The sequence below is a fragment of the Scylla paramamosain genome, chromosome 1, assembly GCF_035594125.1.
Source record: "Scylla paramamosain isolate STU-SP2022 chromosome 1, ASM3559412v1, whole genome shotgun sequence".
In the NCBI taxonomy this organism is placed as follows: Eukaryota; Metazoa; Arthropoda; class Malacostraca; order Decapoda; family Portunidae; genus Scylla; species Scylla paramamosain.
In genome coordinates this window covers 11,080,001-11,087,500 of record NC_087151.1, presented here as the reverse complement: position 1 = coordinate 11,087,500, position 7,500 = coordinate 11,080,001, and the positions used below count along the sequence as shown (strand labels likewise).

At 45.5% G+C, this 7,500-nt stretch overlaps 1 long non-coding RNA gene across 1 annotated transcript in view; it reads right to left on the bottom strand.

The window, feature by feature from the left end:
- Nucleotides 1–7,500, bottom strand: part of LOC135100552 (uncharacterized) — a 234,695-nt gene that overhangs the window by 61,682 nt on the left and 165,513 nt on the right. Inside the window, exon 5 of the long non-coding RNA XR_010268794.1 lies at nucleotides 6,430–6,505. This is a non-coding gene — a long non-coding RNA (uncharacterized LOC135100552). The remainder of the gene's footprint in view (nucleotides 1–6,429; nucleotides 6,506–7,500) is intronic.

The window sequence follows — 7,500 nt, the reverse complement described above, 5'->3', positions numbered from 1 at the left end:
GGAAGGACTGGAGGGTACAGAGGAGGATAGGATGGAAGGGAAGGGAAAGGAAGGGAAGGGAAGGAAGAAGGAGACTGAGGGAGAGAGGGAGGGAATGAGGGAGAGTGGAAAGAAAACACTGCTGGTCACTGGACACATCTTACCAAGCTGCCGGAGTTACGCAGGACCCGACCAACCGCCGCAGGGTGTAGCAGGGGGTAGAGGGTAGGCAGGGTGTGGGGAGAGCCAGACGGGGTATAGAGAGAGAGAGAGAAGAGGAGAGAATCTTATAGGGAAGGTGAGGAAGAGGATAAGAGTGGGTGTAGCGGAGGACGGGAGTGTAGTAAGAGTAGGGCAGGGTGTAGAGAGAGAGGGAAAGGTTGTATTGTGATTTGGGGGATGTAGAAATGGCGAGTGAGAGAAGGTGTGAAAAGAAGGAAAAGAACAAAAAAAAAGGGAAGGAAGGAGTGTAAAAGAATAAAGAGTAGAAGATACTAAGATGAAAACAAAAAGTCGAAAGAGAGAAACAGAAAGGAGCCACGAAAAGGAAGTGAAGGAGAGAGAAGAGAGGAAAGAGATGAGCAGAGAAAGACGGAGGAGGAAAGGAGTGTTGGAAACTTAAAGAGGAAAGGAAGAAAACAAGAATGGAATGAGAAGAAACAAAGGGGAAATAAAACGAAAGCAGGAAGGAGCTTAGACTGGTAAAATGGGAAGAAAGGAAGAAGTGAGCGGCATGGAAGGAAGGAAGAGAAGGAGAGAAGGACAAGGGTGGAGAAATAGTCAACGAAACTGGTGGATGGAAGAAGAAGAAGAAGAAGAAGAAGAAGAAGAAGAAGAAGAAGAAGAAGAAGAAGAAGAAGAAGAAGAAGAAGTAGTAGTAGTAGTGGTAGTAGTAGTAGTAGTAGTAGTAGTAGTAGTAGTAGTAGTAGTAGTAGTAGTAGTAGTAGTAGTAGTAGTAGTAGTAGTAGAAGAAGAAGAAGAAGAAGAAGAAGAAGAAGAAGAAGAAGAAGAAGAAGAAGAAGAAGAAGAAGAAGAAGAAGAAGAAGAAGAAGAAGAAGAGAAAAGCAGGAAAGAAGAACGGATAATTATGATAAAGTGGAGAGAAGGGGAGGTGGAAAGGCAATGAGAGAGAGAGAGAGAGAGAGAGAGAGAGAGAGAGAGAGAGAGAGAGAGAGAGAGAGAGAGAGAGAGAGAGAGAGAGAGAGAGAGAGAGAGAGAGAGAGAGAGAGAATGTTGAAAAAAACTACTAGAAAGCAAAAAAATGATATATATATATATATATATATATATATATATATATATATATATATATATATATATATATATATATATATATATATATATATATATAACACAAAATAAAAATAAATAATTAAATACAAGCAAAACAAAATAAAAAAACACAAAACAACGCAAAATAACAAAACAAAATAGTAGAAAAAAGGAAAAGAAACAAAAAAAAATCAATAGCGTGAGTCATAAGATAAAACAGAAAGAAATGGGAAAACAAAATAATGGCAATAATAATAAAACGAAAGGTAACAGTGGCAATAAAAAGGATCTGAAATTATTACAAAGGAAGACTAAACAGGAACCAGAGTTGGGAAAAAAGCCTGGGTTGAAAATAAAAAAAATCTACCCACAGGGTTTTTTTGGTTTTATTTAATTTTTTTTTGGGGGGAGGAGATTTTATTGTTTTTTTGGAGTTTTATTTATTTTTGTTTATTCCTCATATTTGTATGTAAATCAGTTAAAATAATAAGAAGTAGTCTACAGTGAAACAAAAGGTTTGAATTGTTATCAGAAGGACAGACACTTGTTTAGGTCATGCTGATACAGATTGGTCTGCTTGGACAAAGCCTTTGTTAACTTGTGCTGTACAGGAAATGAACGGGTCAGGCTTGACTACTTTTACATTTTTTTATGTATATGTACAGACGGATTCCTGTTTGATGAAGCAGCCTTCCTACCCTTATTTCTGGCTAAAGTCACATGTCAACTCAAGGGATATTAATAGGTAACTATCATAGGCCAGAAGTCGTGACGTGTCAATTAAGCCACACCTCTTTTGTCAACCTCTCTCCATGCCTGCCTCCCCATTCCCACTCCCTCCTTGTTTCTACATTTTCTCATACCCTCTCCCTCCCTATTACCCTCCATTTAAGCAACCTTACCTCTCTCTCTCTCTCTCTCTCTCTCTCTCTCTCTCTCTCTCTCTCTCTCTCTCTCTCTCTCTCTCTCTCTCTCTCGATGGAGAGAGGGACGGCAATGGGGATGTGGAGGGGGGAGAGGAAGAAGGTAGGCCCAAGATTCACGTCGAAGGCAGCTCTAGCCAATGAAAGCCGCCATAAAAAAAAAAAAAAAAAGACAGGTATTGTTTTTGTTAGAAATATAGCTAGAAAAGCTGCTACATCAAGTAGGGAGCCGTCTGTACATATACAGATCTTATTTATCAATATGATATAACACTAAGTTTCTATATGTGAATTCAAAAAAACACCTAGGCTGTTATATATATATATATATATATATATATATATATATATATATATATATATATATATATATATATATATATATATATATATATATATATATATATATATATATATATATATATATATATATATATATATATATTTTTTTTTTTTTTTTTTTTTTTTTTTTTTTTTTTTTTTTTTTTTTTTTTTTTTTTTTTTTTTTTTTTTTTTTTTTTTTTTTTTTTTTTTTTTTTTTTTTTTTTTTTTTTTTTTTTTTTTTTTTTTTTTTTTTTTTTTTTTTTTTTTTTTTTTTTTTTTTTTTTTTTTTTTTTTTTTTTTTTTTTTTTTTTTTTTTTTTTTTTTTTTTTTTTTTTTTTTTTTATTTATTTATTTATTTATTTATTCATTTGGGTTGGGAGTGGGAGGAGGGGTAGTTGGTGGGGGATTGGGTGGGTTTTTAATGCCAACCCTGACAGTAATAGATCTTTTGACTATTTCAAAGCTGTTTGGAAACTACTTGTTTATAAACTAAGGAAACAATGAGGACTATAAAACAGGAGGATAAAAAGAGGAAGAAGAAGAAGCAGAAGAAGAAGAAGAAGAAGAAGAAGAAGAAGAAGAAGAAGAAGAAGAAGAAGAAGAAGAAGAAGAAGAAGAAGAAGAAGTAAAAAAAGACGAAGAAGAAGAGGAGGAGCAGGAAGAAGAGAAGGGCATACTGAATAATGAAGGATTGAAAGACACACCCGAGGCAAAACCATATGACTTTCACTCCTTTCTCGACCCGCGTGACGTGGAGGCGAGCAAGAAAACTCAACGCTGGATACAAAAGACTGCAGCTGTTTTGTGGCGTTCCTGCAGCAGCCACGGGAGCAGCCACAGCTAAAGCAGCTCTAGGGGGAACAATGACACCAGTTACAGCAGCACGGGCACCAGGCAGCACAGACGTGAAAACAGAAGGAGCTTGAGAAGTGTCTGAGATGAATTCATGTGGAGTGCTGAAAGTTTAATTTAGTTTACTACTTTTTCTGTCCCTTTCTGCCTTTTTTTTCTCTTCCTTTGTTATCAGTACGAGTATCAATAACAGTGGTAAGTCTTAGTGATTTACGAGTGGCCTTGTTAACGCAGATGGCCGAGATACAAGGCTGTTTTCAGAGGGTTTGGTAGCAGCGGGAACAACAGTGGTATTATGAACACAGTGGTGAGGGTAACGATAACAATAACAATAGTACGTTCCAGTGAATTGAATGTTTTATGAAAGAACGATTATTTTCATATTTATCACTCTTGCTACTTCTGGTAGTACTGCTGCTGCTGCTGCTACTACTACTACTACTACTACTACTACTACTACTACTACTACTACTACTACTACTACTACTAGTATTATTATCATTATCATTATCATCATCATCAATATTATCATTATGTCAACTATTTTCGCACACACACACACACACACACACACACACACACACACACACACACACAAACACACACACACACACCATAACATCATATAACATGAAGTCAGGAAGCAAAAAAGAAAGGGAAAAGGAAAATCTAATAACGATCAAATAAAAAAAAAAAAACGAAAAAAGAAAGAAAAGTATAACAATGGATGAATGAGTAAATGAATGAGTGAAGACAGATGCGAATTTACCACTAAAGGAAGGCAGGAAGGAACGAAAGAAGGAAGGAAGGAAGGAAGGGAAGAAGGAAAGACAGAAATAAATGAATGATCTAAGGAAATAAAAACAATACAACGAAGAAATGCAGTTAGGAATGAATGAGTGGGGAAGGAAAGGGAGAAAAGAGAAAGGAAGAGAAAGGAAAAGAGCAAGAAAGAAGAAAGACACGTTTACGAATCATGCAGAGAGAGAGAGAGAGAGAGAGAGAGAGAGAGAGAGAGAGAGAGAGAGAGAGAGAGAGAGAGAGAGAGAGAGCTGTGTACTTAAATAAAAAAAAGATAGTGAGTGGTTGGTTAGTCTTCTTTTTTTTATTTATGGTCTCTGATGAAACGAATTTGCGGTCATTAAGAAAAATAACCGGTCCACGCCATCCTCCTCCCGGGTCTTTAAAAACAGAGAGACGAAGGAATCAATCACTAAAAAAGCTAACTCGCTCTTCTCTTCTTATCTACCGCTTTCTGGCGAGACCCTCCTGCCTCTTGCTATTACTACTCCTTCGTGCAGCTTCCCTCTTCTTCTTCTTCTTCTTCTTCTTTTTTCCACCTGCTACATTATCCCAGACAAAGAGAGAGAGAGAGAGAGAGAGAGAGAGAGAGAGAGAGAGAGAGAGAGAGAGAGAGAGAGAGAGAGAGAGAGAGAGAGAGAGAAAGCAAACCTAATGCAAACCTATTCTAGCATGTACAGAGGGAGAGAGGCGGCGGGGCGACACCACCACCACCACCACCGCCGCCGCCGCCGCCGCCGCCGCCGCCGCCGCCGCCGCCGCCACCACCACCACCAGCAAATAATGATACACTCGCGCCTTTCTCCGCCCGGGAATGTCTCTTGAATTGGAATGAATAAAGGTGTGGATGAGGCGCGGCGAGGAGCAAACAAAGGAGTGATGGGACGAGGAGCTGCTTCAGGAGGGGCAGAGACACTTCATCTCTTTCTCCCCCCTTCTCCCTCTCCACCCCTCCACACCTGTACTGGGGCGACCCAAAACATGTTAGGTTTGGAGGAAAAAGTACCGAGTGATCGCCGCCGGAGCCGCCCTGAGGAGTGATTAGCCGCGCGTCGGGTCGCGGCTCCGTGGCAAAGGGTCATTTCCCGCCCAGGGAGGAGGCTTGTGGCAGAGAGGTGTGCGAGGTGTGAGGGCGGCGGGCAGGTGTGCGGGGCGGCCGGGTGAAGGGTGCGGGTGAAGGGGCGACCGTCATGTTTCTCTCCCTCCCTTCCTCCTTCTCCTCTTCCTCCTCCTCCCGCCTCCCTCCCTCCCTCAGCCGCACGGGGCAGTGTGTGGCAGGTCAGGCTGGGTCACAGGTGCCCCTCAAGCTCCCGGCGGCAAGGAAAGGCGAGGGTTGTCCTTCCGGAGGTCGCCACCGGCCGTCGCACCCGCCGCCACACGGATGCACGAAGCCAGGCGCTGACCGCACCCGCCGCGCCGCCCGCCGCCTCAGCGGCTGGGAACACCCGCTCTTAATGCTCCTCACAAGGTGTTCCACGCCGGGAGGCAACCGGGAGGATGCCGGCCTTGCCCTCGGAGGCCTCACCCCTAGGCGGAGTCCACCGCTACAGAGGTGCTCGGGTCACGACGGGCGGGGGGCGCCGTCCCCACCGAGGCTCACCAGATGCTCGGGCGTGCAGGGAAGTGGGTCGGTGTAGGCGACTGGTCGGTGGGGCCGAGTTTAGTTATAATGCGATGTTGGGCAGGTTGGGAGGCGGCGGCCGCCGCCAGCCTCCCGCCCTCTTCTGTACAGCCAGGCCTCGCGCCGCCCCCCGCCCTGCCCTGACGCTACTTCAGGGACTCATTTAGGCCTTGGGCGAGGATCCTGCGTGCAAAAACTGGGGCTAGAGGGCCGGTGGGGGAGGAACGAGGGCGTTATGGTAACAGGTGCCTGCTGGAGGCGCGGCCCCGCCCGGCACGGGACGAGTCCGGCGACCCTTGTCCGATTCTCCGCATCGTGCCGCCCACTGCTCACTCTGCGCGCCTCCTGCCAGCCCCTCTTCCTCGCTGCACTCAGCTTTCTTCATCCCTGCGTACCCTCTCCCTGTCTGGCGTCAGAACAAACAACGTGGCGGGAGAGGAGGGCGGGGAAGAGAGCTAAGCGGGTCTTGCTGTAGACGGAGACGGAGCCGGGCAGGGTGGGGGGACGCGCGGGCCGCAGCGTCTGGGCAGCAGCACCAGCAGACGCCGCCACCCGCCGCCCCTCCTCCCGCTCCTCCTGCGACGCCAATTTTAATGCCAGACGACCCTAGAGGTGCCCCTGCCCCCCAACCCCCTCTTATTCTTGCCCTCCACCCACCTGTCGCTGGACCGCCCCGTCTATGGCCGCCGGGGGCCTCGGGAGGGCGGCGAGCAGCGGGGGGCGACACACACTCCTGCAAGCAAACACCCGTGTTAGCAAACAAGCGGCGACAGGAAGCACCGACAGAGAAAGAGACAGACCCCCGAGGGAGGCAGACAGACAGACATACATAACAACACAAGACGGGAAGAAGGCGAGACGGGAAGAGGCGGAGAAGGGAAGATGGCCCGGAAAGAGAGGGATAAGGAGGAGGTAATAAGGAAGAGTGGTGCGTGAAAACGGAAGCAGAACGGCGTGGTGAATAAAGGAAGAGAAAGGGAGGACTGAGAAAACATAAGGCACGGAGGGAGGAAGGAAGGAGTGTGTGTGTGTGTGTGTGTGTGTGTGTGTGTGTGTGTGTGTGTGTGTTAGGGAGGGAGAGGGGAGAGAGGGAGGCAGCGGGAGGGAGAGAAGTAGAAAGGAAGGGAGGGGGAGCAAAGAGGACATGAAGGGAGTGTCGGGTTCCTTCTACACTTCTGTTCCACTGACGGACCACCTGTTCCCCTCCCACCCCGCCGATCCTCCGCCTCCGCCATGCACACACACACACACACACACACACACACACACACACACACACACACACACACACACACACACACACACACGTACATAGAGATTCACGTGCAGTGCTAGGAATCTATACAGCTAATTATGTACAGTGTGTGTGTGTGTGTGTGTGTGTGTGTGTGTGTGTGTGTGTGTGTGCTATTGTTGGAGGTAGGGTGTACATTCTTTACATAGACGAAGTGAGCAGTGTTGATATGGATTTGTGGTGATGGTGGTGGTGGTGGAAGAAATGGTGATAGGAGTGATGTTTGTAGGTGCTAATTGTGGTGATGGTAATGGTGGTGGTGATAGCTGTGGTGTTAATACTGATAGTGGTGATGGTGGTTATGAAAGTGGTGTGGTGGTAGCGGTGGTGGTGATGGTGGTGATGGTGGTCATGAGGGTGGTGGTGATGGTAATGTCGCTGGTGGTGATGGTGGTGGTTGTGATGGTAATGAAATTAAGTGTCTTGGTGGTAGT